The sequence below is a fragment of the Danio rerio genome, chromosome 15 (genome assembly GCF_052040795.2).
Source record: "Danio rerio strain M-AB ecotype USA chromosome 15, GRCz13ab, whole genome shotgun sequence".
Classification (NCBI taxonomy): Eukaryota; Metazoa; Chordata; class Actinopteri; order Cypriniformes; family Danionidae; genus Danio; species Danio rerio.
Window position 1 is genome coordinate 18,505,489 of NC_141035.1, and position 15,775 is coordinate 18,521,263.

General features: G+C 36.7%; 1 protein-coding gene and 1 long non-coding RNA gene across 4 annotated transcripts in view; both read left to right on the forward strand.

Annotated features, from left to right (window-relative positions):
- LOC137487733 (uncharacterized) overlaps positions 1-15,775 on the forward strand; it is a 753,637-nt gene that overhangs the window by 555,023 nt on the left and 182,839 nt on the right. The gene's annotated exons all lie outside the window — the stretch shown is intronic.
- The window catches only part of dusp14 (dual specificity phosphatase 14), a 52,861-nt gene that overhangs the window by 29,222 nt on the left and 7,864 nt on the right, over positions 1-15,775 (forward strand). The window contains exon 1 of one of the 3 annotated variants that reach the window (XM_087282814.1): positions 535-594. The exons of 1 other annotated variant lie outside the window; for it this stretch is intronic. The gene's annotated coding sequence lies outside the window, so the exon portion shown is untranslated. 3 annotated transcript variants of the gene reach the window in all.

Here is a 15,775-nt window from a genome sequence, read left to right on the forward strand (position 1 = left end):
CCACCGTGTCACCCCCATATTTGTTATTGCATGATTTTAATGTATTATTATTATCATTATCAAGCACAAATATTAATTTTGCTGTTTGCTTTTTTAATCCATTTTCTATCTAGGAAGATCTATATCTATTTTTAGGAAAATTAATCAGCCATCCAGATTCAATTAGAATCTCTTATTTCCAGATAACACAAAGGGTAAAAATTGGCCTTTGACCAATGTACAATTCACAACTTAGTATGATTCTGCTGGATCATGTCTTTTTAATGTTTGAGTTTAATCAAACATACAGCATCTTTACTGTAAACTGATCTAAATAATAGCCTACATTTACCCCAACAGTAATTGCTGTATTATAGGATACTAAATATTATTATAGGATACTAAATTCCAGTAAGATGATTTGTATTTGCACCACCTTCATAAACGTGATTTTGCCGTGTCTCTGTAAGTTAATTACAGCAGCGTTATGTCCATGATGTTTGCTGCTGAGAATGTCTTGTCACATTTGTAGTGGAGTGTGGATCGTGATGTGTCAGTATGAGGACCGACTGCCTGTAGTGTTGGACGGGGGAGGCGCTTCTCTGCTCTTCAAGCGTATGTTTTCCCAATAGAAAATTTCCTGTTGTCAAACGCACCATAGATACGCGCGCGCGCTCACCTCCATCACGGGGAAGCGCGTGGAGTTGTCAGATTTTTACGGAATAATCCCGAATATCAGCTTGTTTGCGTTGAGACGGAGATAAATTGTGCCGTCAAGTTAGTATTATTTCAGAGGACAATATCTTGTGAGTGAGGTAAGTTACCTCTGTTCTTTGGGTAAGACGAACATCAGTAATTAAACAGTAGACGCTGATGTTGACGCAACAGTCTACTATAAATGGCAGCTTTTGTAATGTTTCGTGTCTTTACATTTCGGAAATGTAGCGCATTTACAAGTATATTTGTCCGACAGAATTGCTTACGTGTTGCGTATTCAGCTTCTAATCACAGACAATTAAAATAATAATATCTTCTGTAAAGTGAACACAAACAGTTCGCGTGCGTTGAGATGAGTAATTAACATTTTCCGCGATGTTTTTGCAATGCTGGCATTGATGCTTGAATGGTTTCCTGTCTCTTGAGTTTGAAATACGTACTTATTTTGTTGCAAATTGAGAAACAACAGGTTAGTCGTCGTGTAAGTTGTTCATATCTCATATTAATAACGGCTTTTTGGATTCATGTATGCACTTAATGCGGATACATGACCGGTGCCCAAAACAACGGAAGACGATCTACGTCCATTCACTGGAACCAACCTGTTTCTTTCAGCTCACCGTTGGCTTAAACATGTTAAACACGCAGTATTATCAGCGCGTAAATTCAGCCATGGTTCTTTAATGAATGCTTTCTAACAGGTTGTTCACTATAACAGTGCATATCAGAAACTTGCTTTAAATAAATAGAGTTGGTATATCTCAGTAGCCTACAGTTGTTAAGCCTAAGACTTACACAAACATTAAAACCTGGATAAAATCATCTGGGCATGTGTAGGCTTTATTTTTTTTCTTTTTGTTTTTCTGGATAATTACAATTTCTTCACTAATACATCTTTTTTTTTTTTTTTTTTGTAAACTGTTTTTTTTTTTTTTTTGTAAACAGTTTTAAATATGTGTTTATACTTTGACATTTGCAATTTGTAACACCTTCAGGTGCGGACCTGCCCTGCTGAAAAAAATAGCTTTAACCAGACTAGGCTGGTTGGCTGGTATTTAGCTGGTCAACCAGCCTGGTTTTAGAGGGGTTTTGGCCATTTCCAGCCTGATCTTGGCTGGTCAAGCTGGGAGATGACCAGCTAAAACCAGCTTGACCACCCTAGCCATGCTGGGAGCCCAACCAAAACTAGCTATGTCCAGCTTAAACCAGGCTGGATTTTGCTGGTCCTTTTCCAGCCTGACCAGCTAAGACATGGGTGAAAATGGGGGAAACCAGCTTGAAAATGGCCAAAAGCCCTCTAAAACCAGGCCGGTCGACCAGCTAAAACAAGCCAATTAGCTTAGGCTGGTTTAAGCCGTTTTTTTGTTTAGCAAGGTAATGATATTCGCCAAAAAATTAATTTCCAGTTAAATTTAGATGTTTTTCCTCCTTCAGTTTTTAAAACTGAAATCATGGTCTGAACAAAAAATGCCTGTCAATTGCTGTCTTCATTTTGAGAGTGAAAAAGCATATTCAGGCAAAATAAATAAATAAATAAATAAATAAATAATACCAGTGACTCCTGATGATACGCTGAGATTTTGAGTGAAATTATCAATATGTGCCAGAAACATTATTTTCTATAGTATTACCTTTAATTTTGACACAGGTATCAAATAGTATTCTGATTTTAATTGGTGGTTCATTCTGCTGTGGCTACCCTTGGTAAAAGGAAAGGAAAATGAATGAGTGAGTGGTTTATTTTCATCTCAAAGTACTGGTAGTCACATTTTAAGAATCACCAAGGACCACATTTTTTTTACTGAGAAAAAATCACCTACACCTACTTTTGAAAAGAATGAACATATATTTTGGTAATTTTGTCATTCAGTGCATATGAAAAACGCTATACTTTGTGACCTCTTATAATGGTTGAAAGTAAAATAACTAGTAGAAAAGCACTGCCATTAACAGTGTGCAATTTTCTTTTATGCTTTCCTTTCAAAACGAATTGTTTAAGGAGAAAAAGCTGGTCACTAATGCTTCTGGTTGGAGCCACTTGTTGAATGAGCATGGATTATTTCATTATGCTATTGACAAGATTAAGCTGGTAGAGTAAACACGGCTCAGGTTCGGTTTCCTGTTCTCCACATTTGGTGTGGAAGAAGGGCTGCCATTTTGGGGCTCGAGTTTCTCAGCAGGTGTCTCTCGTTCCCATTAATGCTTGCGGAGGTGGAATTAGACTCTGGGAAAATTTCCACGCACGGCATCCGAGACCTGCGGCACTGAATCTGTGATGCGCACTGGTGTTGACAGATCCACAGACACACACTGAGTGATGAGTGCCTGTGTATGTGTGTGTCTGAGCAGCCCATTACTGTCATGCCAGAATAAGTGTTCGCGCCACGCCACAGGTGGAGAAAATGAATTACTGTGATGGTAGCAAATTGCTCAGCTCCCAATGGAGAAGACATTCGTTTAAGGTCGAGTGGTTGCTTCTAATTTACTTGTAATGTAAAGGCTAATGTTTTTTTTTTTTTTTTAGACATGTTGCTAAAGTGTGTTTTGATAATAAAATAGAAAAGCACACTGTAATTCCGGCATTGTTATTTGCTTACCCTCTTGTTTTTCCAAACCTCTTTTCCATCATGAAAAGCTAAATATTTTTTGTGTTACAAATTTGAAAATTGCAGTTATGGAAATGAGATTTGAGAACCACGACAGAGGGAATGGATTTTATATTGAGTCACACAGAATCTGCGCATTTAATTGATTCATTTACTAGTGTAAATGTGGTGGTTCATTCGGCTGTGGCTACCTCTGAAATAGAAGACAAGCCAAAGGAAAATAAATGAATGAAGGATGTTAAAGTATATTTATTCAGTTTCCATAATCGTTTCAGTATTATTATTGTATAAAATGTCAATGTTTAGGTAATTTTTATGTACAATAAGATTTGTAAAGAAATATTTTAATTTTTTTTTAATGTTTACCAAACAAGTGGTTCCATATGGATTCTAATTGTAAATCTTATTTTTTGTAAGTTTTGTTTTACGCTCCCACATTAAATCATTCCACATAAAACCTCAGATTTTGTACTAAATTCTGCTTAGAAATAGCTAAACAATTCAGGAGATTCTGTCTGATGAATGTATGTCTTGTATGTCCTTTTTTGAAGCTTTACATATTTTAATTACAAAGCTTACAGTATATTTTGGAAAAATCTGACATTGCAATATTTTGCTTTTCTGCAATAAATAGTAAGATGTAAATACAGTTTCATCAGATACCTTGAATATTTGAAACATGTTCATTAATTCATATTCATCGCAATATGGGATTGAATCATGCATGAAAATAAATAAATAAATTAGAAGCAATGTTGCTTTATGGTTTTTTTTCAAAATGTATTCAGGTACAGAAACTGAAAAAAATCAAATATTTAAAAGAGCACTGCATCGTCTTCATGGTATAAATAATCAAATTAAATTGATCATTTTTAAAGTTACAAATGGTACAATTTCTTGTGTCTGGATGCTTCAAACTTTCTTGAAATGTTCATACAGTCACAGGCCTTAAAAACACAGGCAGATAAATGCAGACCTCCACTTTAGCTTTAGCTAAAAAGCTTTAGCTCCTGATCAACTATAAACCCAACTCAACATTGCATATCTTGCGATGACTATTGCAAATGCACACATTGTTATATCTATGCTGAAACTATATTTTGTACAGCTCTAATATGCAGTGCCGATATACAGCCATATCGCACCGCTACTTGTGTGATATTGCTCATGTATATATATATATATATATATATATATATATATATATATATGTAAATAGATATACAGTTAAAGTCAGAATTATCAAACCCCCTTTGATTTTTTTTCTTTTTTACAGTATGTCTGATAATATTTTTTCTTCTGGAAAGTCTTATTTGTTTTATTTCGGCTAGAATGAAAGCAGGTTTTATATTTTTTCAAAACATTTTAAGGTCAAAATTATTAGCCCCTTTAAGCATTTGTTTCGATAGTCTACAGAACAAACCATCATCATGAAATAACTTGCCTAATTACCCTAACCTGCCTAGTTAACCTAATTAACCCAGTTAAGCCTTTAAATTGCCCTTTAAGCTGAATACTAGTGTCCTAAAAAATATCTAGTCAAATGTTATTTACTGTTATTTTGGCAACAATAAAATCAATCAGTTATTAGAAATGAGTTATTAAAACTATTATGTTTAGAAATGTGGTTGAAAAAAATATTATTTCCGTTAAACAGAAATTGGGGAAAAAATAAACAGGGGGGCTAATAATTCAGGGGGCTCATAATTCTGACTTCAACTGTATATAAAGCCGGGTTAAAAAAGACGAGTGAAGTGGACAGCTATTTTTAATAAACCAACTGTAATATTTTATATGAACATTTTTGTCTGATACTGCCCATAATACAGCCCTTGCATCTTGCCCAATTTTTGTATATTATACAAAAGAAAACACATCAGTCATTCCTTAGAAAGTTAATCATGCATTTACTACAAAAACACAGAAACTGTAGTTTCTCTAAAACTATGGTGTCTGTAGTGAAACGGCGGTTATACAAATGGTAGTCAATGCTTCAAAAACTATAGTTACTCCTATTTTACTACAATAAAAGTATGCTCATTGACATGAGACTTTTTAGATGAAAACATTTTTTAATATTCATCCAGTTTAGAAGCATTGCATACAGCAAAAAAATCCTCTGAATTCCTTTCTCTCCTCTCTCCTCTTCCCACTTCTCCACTCATTTACTTATATTAGTAGCTGTGATAGTCAGCAGCGAGGGCTTTGACTTGATCAGCACTTTAGGCTGCTGAAGTTCATCTTTGCTTTTTATATATCAAGCCTTTATTCTTCAACACCTACAGTAGTCACCGGGTCACGGCACCAGAAATTATGTTAACCCATTATTTACTAAAAACGTCCCCTTTGATTGAATTCTTGAGAAAAATATACACAAATGACATTTATTTACAAGATACACAAGATTTAATGTAATGACGACATCTGAACCGACACACCATATTGATTTAAAATACAAGGTTTTTGGGTCAACTGTTTCTAAGCCAGGTGAATTGCACACCAATTTATCCAAGAACACTTAGTCACTGCTTGCCCTTTGGTTTAACAAGCCCACAAGCTGCGAAGAAGAGTTTGTGGGGCACCGCACATGGCATCCAAACTCCATAATTTCAGTGTGAAAAATGAGTGACAGCTAGAGAGAGGGAGAGAAAGAGAGAGAGAGATCGTGTGCCCTGTTTGAAAGGATGTTAGAGACTGTAGATGTTATTGCGATCAGAGTCCCATGAGAATGGCAGGCGAGCTGTTTTTCATTGATGTAGAGGAAGGCTCGGGGAGACAGCCAGCACGAACTGGGGCAGATGGGTTTTATTAATGCAAACACAGTAGCAGACTGCTGGCCACAAGGACACGCCATAAATTTTTGGTCTTTTTGCCATGCTGTGTGCCAGATCTGTGCATTACGGAAATACCGTGAGGCTCAGAGGTTCTAATATGTTAATTTAATGCAATTTATTATTACAACAAGATTATAAAATAATACAAAAATTAACTAAATAAGGAACCAAGTACTTAAACCAAGTAACCAAGTAATTAGGCTTAATTTAAATTCTGCCGACTTTCGCTTTAAATTCAAATGAGATTGTGGTTTTTAAAAGAGGGCGGAGCTATGAACATCTGTGTCAGCATAACGGCAGATTCAAAACAGGACTAATGCTATCTCTTTTAAAATTGAAAATGTCAAATGAAGTGTCCCAGAATAATGCAATTTATGGAGACTTTACAGCAAGGGTGAGCAATTTTGGTCCTGCAGGGCCGGTGTCCTGCAGACTTTTGCTCCAACATTAATTTAAACACACCTGAACATGCTAATCAGTGTCTTCGAGATAACTAGAAATCTGTTAGCAGGTGTGTCTGATTGGAGTTAGAGCTAAACTGTGCAGGACACCAGCCCTCCAGGACCGAGTTTGCCCACCGATGCTATACAGTGTTTATTTGTTCATCCTAAAACTACACATTTATAATGCTTCTTAATTGCATTATCACATAACATTGTCATTGCCATACGCTTACAGCTTGAAAACTCTAATAGCGGATGGCTGCTTCTCACTCAGGGCTGTTGATGCTATTGAGGGACAGATCCTCACTACTGGATGGGACTTTTCCTCTCTGATGACATGTACAATGGGAGAATGTCATTAAAAGATTTTCTGCACACTGGTTTTATGAAGTCAGATTATAAAAAATGGAATAAATATTTTTTTATTAGAAGCTAGCTATATTTATACACTCTTACCACACAACTGTGTTTAAACCATTTATATAAGTGATTTTGGCATAATAGGTCCCCTTTATTAAAGTGAATTTATGTTGAATTCTGAAACCCCTGTTATAAGGGACACCGGTGGCCATTAAATGAATTGCAGCACTCAATTTATTGCTCGTGCTCACACTCATGCATACGTTAACATACAATAGATTGAAAGTGATACAAAACCTCAGTATATACTCACTGTGAACTTTTTCATTCATTGCTTAAAAGTCACATGTATCTTTAAAGGGATAATAAACATGCAGATAGGCATGCAACGATTACAGATGTTGCTTGTACAATTATAAAGAACAATCATGGTTTCACGGTTATCACGATTATTATGCATTCATTCATTTCGAAACACTACTAGTATAGAAAATCACAACAAAACTCCTTATATTTTAAAGTGTTATTTACTGCTGCTTAGTAACCAAATGAAGCTCAAAATGTTATTAAAAACCAAACAATAGTCCATTTCTCCTTGGACTTAAAAATAAATGGAAAAAAACTGTTTTTGGCTTTTTAACATAAGTAATAATTTTACACTGAAAATAAATGACAGAACAATGAATAAATAAATAAAAATAATAATAAATAAAATATTTGTCTAATGTAAATCTAAGCTGTGCATTAGCTAAGTATTTCCCTTTTAAGGTGGATTGTGAGAAATGTAGCCAAAGGCTGCTGAACCTCTCTGTCTGACAGGCACTTTTGATCAACTATATTACAAAATTGTTCGGTATTTTCCTGATGTTGGAGAGAAGGATCCATCCGATGGTTAAACTTATGATTCACGAGGAACAATGCAGTTTTTGTCCGGGCTGTGGTACACTGGACCAGCTCTATACCTCCACCAGGGTGCTCGAGGGTTCAAGGGAGTATGCCCAACCAGTGCATGTGTTTTGTGGATTTGGAGAAGGCATTCGACTGTGTCCCTCGTGGCATTCTGTGGAGGGTGCTCTTGGAGTACGGGGTCAGAGGCACTCTGTTAAGGGCTGTCTCGTCCCTGTATGAGCAGAGCAGGTGTTTGGTTCGCATTGCCGGCAATAAGTCAGACTTGTTTCCAGTGCATGTTGGACTCTGGCAGGGCTGCCCTTTGTCACCAATTCTGTTCATAATTTTTATGGACAGATTTTCAAAGCGCAGCCTTGGGCAGAAGGGGGTCCGGTTTAGGGACCACAAGATTGCATCTCTGTTATTCGCAGACTATATTGTTCTGTTGGCTTCATTGAACATGGACCTTCAGCATGCACTGGGGCAGTGCTGCCAAGTGTGACGTGGCTTGGATGAGAATCAGCACCTCCAAGTCTGAGGCCATGGTGCTCCACTGGATAAAGGTGGTTTGCCATCTCCAGGTTGGAGAAAAGTCTTTACCCCAGGTCAAGTATCTTGGGGTTTTGTTCATGAGTGAGGAAAGGATGGAACATGAGATTGACATGTGGATTGCTACAGCAGCAGCAGTAAGGTGATCAATGTAAAGGTCCATTGTGGTAAAGAAAAAGCCTAGCAGAAAGGCAAAGCTCTCGATTTACCACTCAATCTACGTTCCTACTCTCACCTATAGTCATGAGCTTTAATTCATGACCGAAAGAACAAGATCTTGGATACAAGCGGATAAAAATGAGTTTCCTTCGCAGGGTGGCAGGGCGCACCCTTATAGATAGGGTGAGGAGCTCTGTCGCCCGGAAGGAGCTCTGAGCAGAGCCACTGCTCCTCAACATTGAGAGAAGTCAGCTGAGGTGGCTCGGGCATCTGTTTAGGATGCCTACTGGACGCCTACCTAGGGGTATCTAAGCATATCCCACTGGGAGGAGGCCTCGGGGAAGGCCCAGGACATAATGGAGGGACTATGTCTCTTGATTAGCCTGGGGACCCCTCGAGATCCTCCGGGAGGAGCTGGAGGAAGTGTCTGGGGAGAGGGAAGTCTGGGTTTCTCTCCTAAGACTGCTGCCCCCACGACCCAGCCCTGAAAAAGCAGTTGAAAATGAATGAATGAATAAACGTTGCAAAATTTTACACTACAAAACAGGGAACAAACAACATTTACCATTAAAATAACTAAAATAAAAAAAATATATTATCCTAAAAAATAAAAACAATTGACAACAGCAACAAGTAGTACAAAATATATCCATCAAAGGAAAAAAAAAAAAAACATAACAAATATTTTGAAACTGAAGTACAAAGAGCTTCAGTTATTTTATTTTGCTTTCTGAAACATTTGAAGCTTTGAGCCTTCTTACCTACCTCAAAAAGAAAACACCTAAAAGGGCCTTATGGCCTTTAGTTAATACCCTCAGCCATGGTTAATGATGTTAATTCAGCCTCTGTGTACAAGCTTGAAACTTTAAACTACTGCACAGTTGGCATAACGTTGTTTAGTTGCAGCAGTTTTGTTCTATGCAGAAACACGGTGTTGAGAAGTTTTTACGATAAATTACCATGACAAATAAAAGCGTGGTTATTAGTGAAACCAGTTAATCATTGCATCCCTACTGCAGGTGCCATTCACAATACTGAGAGCAGCTGCACACTTTTATTTTGGAATAACTGATATAACACACAAGAAATATGACAGCAATAAAAGCATAACAAAATCTGTTGTAACTATGTGAGTATTACATATGTCAGATAGATTTGTAAAAAATATATATTCAGTTCTGTTTTTTAGATTGTCTGAAAACCCCTTCATCTTGCAATATATGAGAGTTTTTGTTAAATGTACTTTTCCATTAGGCAGAAATTCCAATTTCAGTTTTAATTGGTGCAATTTGAAGGCTAATGGTAATGCATCTATTTACATGACAGGACTAAATAAAAAAAAGCTCTTTCGACATTTTCTTGAACATGCAAAAGCAGTTGCTTCATGTAGGATAGTAGAAAGTATTGTGGAAAAGGGAATTTATAATTATTTTTGTCTCTTTTTCTTTTTATTAAACAATTGTATTTGTATTGCTTAAGGTGATATACATTAATCAAACTTCTTCTCGAGTGTGATATGTTTTGCATACTGATGAAGCATTTTTGCAGAAGTAGATGAAGCTGATAGTAATGCAAAGGCCTGATTGTCTAAAATTAACTTGAGCTCTGCAGCGAAACGTCCTGTGAGCACAGAATTTGAATTAGTAGAAAAAGAGGATGCATGTATGGGTGCGGCCAATAGAGGACTGGAGAATGATTGATAAGTGATGAATTCCACTAAACTCCACCTGTTAATATCAGCTGCCTATAAAAATTGAAGTCAGGAAATGAAGGTTGCTGCGCACCTCCTGAATGTACCTTTTGCATTGCATTGAGGATACCAGAATTCTGTGAATCGAATTATCCATTTGTATCCGATAAATTACGAAGATGTTTGACATTGAAGAAAATCCTCTCCTGACCTTTTTTATTGAACACGCATGGAATTGATTAAATATTCCAACAAAAGGTTTTCAGGTAAACACATAAATGTCACATCCGTTTGATTCTCCTGGATAAAAAGTCCTGTGTACTCCATATAAAATTCATCTACAGGCTTTTATAGGCAACCAAGGAAGTCAGGGAAGATCTCATTTTGCTACAAGCTGTTCAGCAACAAAAAAGCGACTAATACACATCAATACTGTAAAACATATACTGTTTGAAATCAATTATGCATGCTTTAACAGAGACGCTGCTACAGAGTCAAGCAGACTGTAGCATGTGGAGGGTGGGGATCTACAAAACCACAGGTGCTGTTTGCACAGACATCACGAGTAATTCTCATTTAACATGATCGGTTTGATACTTGTGGCATGCTAATTAGGGTCAGAACTCCTGTATCAAACCAATAGCCCTCAGGCATGACGTGAAAACCAAAAAGCACACGAGCTGAAAGTAGACCGTCTGTCCTTCAATAAAACATGCTGATGTATGAAAGGTGGCTGGCAAAAACAGATGCTCTGCATTCGCTTGTTTTTCATGCCTGCTAGCGACCCGACCCACGAATAATTAGAGGGCGCAGATTTCAGTCCACAGGGGCGTCTGAGGGACAAAACTGATGGCTGTTACCTGAGAACATCACTGAGTCCAGAACACAACCTTTAGTGACATCTTCACAACACAAAGAGTTTCTTCAGCCATAAAACTATGCCTCTATTCGGAACACAATTCAACGTTTGTTAGTTCAGGCCCCTAGAGTCATGCTAGGAATTTTGGGTGTACTAGTAGTACTGGTATACTTTGTTAAAGTGGGGTTGTTCAAACTACTTAATTATAATTAGCTGTATACATACAATTCTTGAGTTTTTTTTTTTTTTTTAGGGGGGGGGGGGGGGGAACAGTTCTCAGCATAATTGAGTACACCCCATTTTGAAAACGAATATTTTTATCCATTTCTCAGTGAATATAGGCAATCTATTTTGATGCATTTCAACAAAACTGATTTTTTAAACAGATATATTTATTAAAATAATATTTTAGTCACCAAACATATTTAAAAATGGAAAGAAAATACAATTAAATTCAAGCAAAATATTGCAAGAAATTTTTTTTTCAAAAAATGTTGCTTTTCTTGATTTTTTCTCTTTTTAAAATTTGTATTTAGATTTTTCTATAACAAATAAATGTGGCTGTACTAGTTTCTGGACTGTTATTGTAAGTTATTTTGTTATTTAAACTCCAGATTTGGCTTCAGTAATGACTAATCTAATGTATATGCACAAATATAATATTGTATAGCTTCCTGCAAAAAATATACACTTAAAAGATCAATTTGTGATGAAACGCTGAACACTGTATTTAACTTAATTTGTGTTAGGACAATACAAAGGAATTGTTCGGAAGTTAATAGTGCAGGGATGTAAAATGGATGCATGCTTTTTATCCATATGGTTAAAGAAAACAACATTAGCTTTAAAAAATCTTGCCAAATGAAACATTTTCAAACTGTTAAATCATTTATTGTCGATCCCTGAATAAGGGTATGATCATGGCCTTGGATCATCCTTCAGTTTTGGTATAATGTGATGAAAAAGACAGTTCTCTTTCTTTGGAGAATTTGAATAGCCTTGGACTTGCTCCCTCAACACAGGTTGGCTTGCAGTTAATTTAAGAAAGAAAATGGATTTATTTTCTTTCAAATCAACAGGTCTCAACAACTGTTATGGTGTGAATTATATGTGACCCTGGTCTTATTCAATATTCAGTTAAATTTGTGTTTATTTCTATAGCACTTTCACAATGTAGATTGTGTCAAAGCAGCTTAAGATAGAAGTTCTAGTAAATTGAAACTGTGTCAGTCCAGTTTTCAGAGTTGAACTTTAGTTCAGTTAAGTGTGATTAAATTTTTATTGCTGAAAGTGAAAACACTGAAGAGCCATCGATGTGCAGCGCCACAAGTCCCAACCAAGCAAACCAGTGGCGAGGAACAAACTTAACCATTTGACGAAGAGAAGGAAAAATAATGTTTGACTCTTACATTGTATACTTTAAAATTATATATTAAAAAGAGCCAAAAATCATTATATTTAGTCAGTTCTATTATGACATTTTAACAAAAAAATAATGACTAAATTTTTTATTAGTTATATAAACAGCTAAGAACTTAATTTGCGCAACTTTAAGGATGATTTTACCAAAAAAAGACACTAGTGACTCGTTTTGTGGTCCATAGAGACATATATTTTACCCATTTATTATAAAGAGAAAATCATAAAATCAGGGTATATGCAGGAACCCTAAAAGTAATTTTAATACCTTTTTAAGACTTTTTAAAGACCTTCGCAGAATATTTTAAGACCTTATCACCACTTTGAGTTCTAATCATAGAAATGTGATTAAAGTGATTAAGACTTTTTAATACCTTAACTTTTTAATGCCTTAATTTTCTCATAATTGATTTATGAACTTTTGATCAATCTTTTTAAGACATCATGGACACACTGAAATGCATAGTTACGTTCCTTCACTGTGATTAACTGAGTGGTGTCCAACGCTGTTGAGTATTTACATAAGTATTAATGCACCAATGCCAAATATGTTTTCCATTGCATCTACATCAGTGTTTCTCAGCTATTATTAATAATATCATTTTAGATGCTGTAAATAATTCAGCAGTAAACATGTGGAACTACTATAGACCTGTCGCCTCTTAGCTTTTCAAAAATCACATTAAACCCCGGCTTTTGTATTTCTTATTTCTTCATTAAATAAAATTGAACCTATAGAAAAATCTAAATTCAACCGAATCATTGTCAGAGCCTATTTTACAACCTTATTTTTAACACTATGGCACAGTACTGCCTGTTATACTGTGTGAAAATCATGGTGTATTCGCTTTATAACGGGTTTCAAGCCTTGTTCTTGCATTGATTAATAAGGGTCCTCCAGGCTCCAGTAAACACTTGCTCAGTATGGCCCCCCACACTCTCATGCACAGCTCCAGGGACACCAGTCTGACAGAGGGCCACATCTGCTGGGTACATACAGTAATTAAGTCCATTAAACCAGCATTCAGCCATGCTAATGTTATGTTTACCATCAGAGAGGAAGCTTCAGTCCTCAACTCCACTGATACACCTTGCTGGACTATGAAAAGGTCCTTAGTTTAAAAAGCCCTCATTATACATAAAAAGGGGTCATATTTTGGTTTTGGGGGATGTCCAACACAGGCTGATATGCATGCAAGGTAAAAAAAAAAAACTTTCATTGTCTTATAATATCCATTTATTTTTACCTGATTATCCCAATGACTTTCATATGATTTATTCAGCGATTCCTTTGTTCCCAAATCCCTCCTTAACGCTAATTTGCGATGATTGGTCCGATGACCAGGCTGTTGTGATTGGTCGACTGCGTTCAGCGTGAGACAGAGAGAAATGCCCACCACGGCTTATCATCAATTTTGAAGTAGTCAGAGTGCGGAGTATATGTGTGAGCCCAATGCAGGAGTGCATTAAAGCAATGCAGTTTAACACCAGCATATTGCTCTGTTCTTAACCATAATAAAAACAGTGACTCATTCAGTATTAACTTACACAGTGGCAAAAGCTGAACTATTTTGAAGCTTGACCGCCGCACATGTGTAGGAACAGCTGACGGTGGCCATAGCAATGACAAACTGCAGTAGATCGGTAGCTCACCGTTACATTTAAATCCATAAACAAAGCGGCACACATCGAGTTTTCAACGTGGATTTAGAAGCGATATAAGACTATAAAGAGTTAGTCAAAGACAGCACAAGCGGTTACAAGTAACAAAACACAATTAAGTACATAATTTGCAATGCACTTGTGAAATGGAGGAAGAAACTGATCCATGAACTGTGTGCTGTAAAGTTCCTGTCAAGCTCTGACAAAGTCCCTTACATCAATAGTCTTTTATGATGCTTCCTTTAACAAACAGCTGATGAAACCCCCGTCGTAAGCGTGTAAATTGCTGAAGCACTGTTTCAGCACAAGGCTGGGGCTATAATGCTGAGGTATTTTTGCAAAAATTGACTTCAACAGCTGACTCTTCACAGCCTCATCACATGGTTGGGTAAGGAAAATAACACTAACTTTCCCTCATGGTTTAGAGCACAGCGTCTTCGTGACATGATTCAACCGGGATCTGCTAGAGTGTTTGTGGGTGGTGCCAGGGGGTTTCAATTTTCCAGGTCTGTGCGGTGTTGCCAGATTGTACGGTTTTCCAATGTCTTTTGTGGCTGGAATCAGTCAGCTACATCTGACAACACTGTCTGTGCGTGCAACAAATGGGCGGGGCTTGAGTACTGTATCAACGCCACGCCGACATGACCAAAGATTTGTTACCGCAGCGATTCATTCCAACCACTATGAGTCGACTCTTTTATAGATGAATCAATAGTTTTAAACACGGCACACTTTCAGATTTAAGCTATGTTACACAATGCATGGAAGGTCATTTTAAAACCCTATAGTAGGGGCTATTTAATATGGACGTGCAGTACTTTTTCCATCACACAGTGAATAAAGATAAGCCAACAGAATGCCTTGTTTTTAATAACATGCATTTTTTTGATAACAGATGCTCAGCAGAGATGCAGAACCATTTCCACCTGATATCAATTCAAATGTCTTGTGACCATCTGTACTCAGATTTTGTCAACACTTTCTATCCTCATAACTGCCATGCAAAAGGACTATGGAACAAAAAAATTCATGCTAACATGGCTCGCAATCAGCAATGGCTTGCACATGTGGATGCAACTACACCACCTGACAAAAGTCTTGTCGCCTATCCAAGTTTTAAGTACAACAAATAACTCGACTTCTAGTTGATCATTTGGCATCAAAAGTGGCTTATATGAAAGTCAAAGGCCTCTAGATTACGCTTATTTTACCAAAATAAAATATGATCATGCCTTGATTTTTAATTATTTATTTAGGACAGTAAGGTCTGTCTTTGCTTAGACAAAATTCTTGTCACTTAATAATGTACAGTATAGAATATAAAGTCATGGTGCAGTGGAAAAAAAGTTAATATTGTGTATGACTCCCATGAGCTTGGGGCACAGCATCCATACATTACTGCAATGACTCAAATCTAGAATGGAAAAGAAAGTGTTTTTGCAGGACTCACAGAGTTTATCAAGATTATTTTGGTTCATCTTCAGTGCCTCCTCCATCTTACCCCAGACATGCTCAATAATACTCATATCTGGTGACTGGGTTGGCCAATCCTGGAGCACCTTGACCTTCTTTGCTTCCAGGAACTTTGATGTGGAGGCTGAAGTATGAGG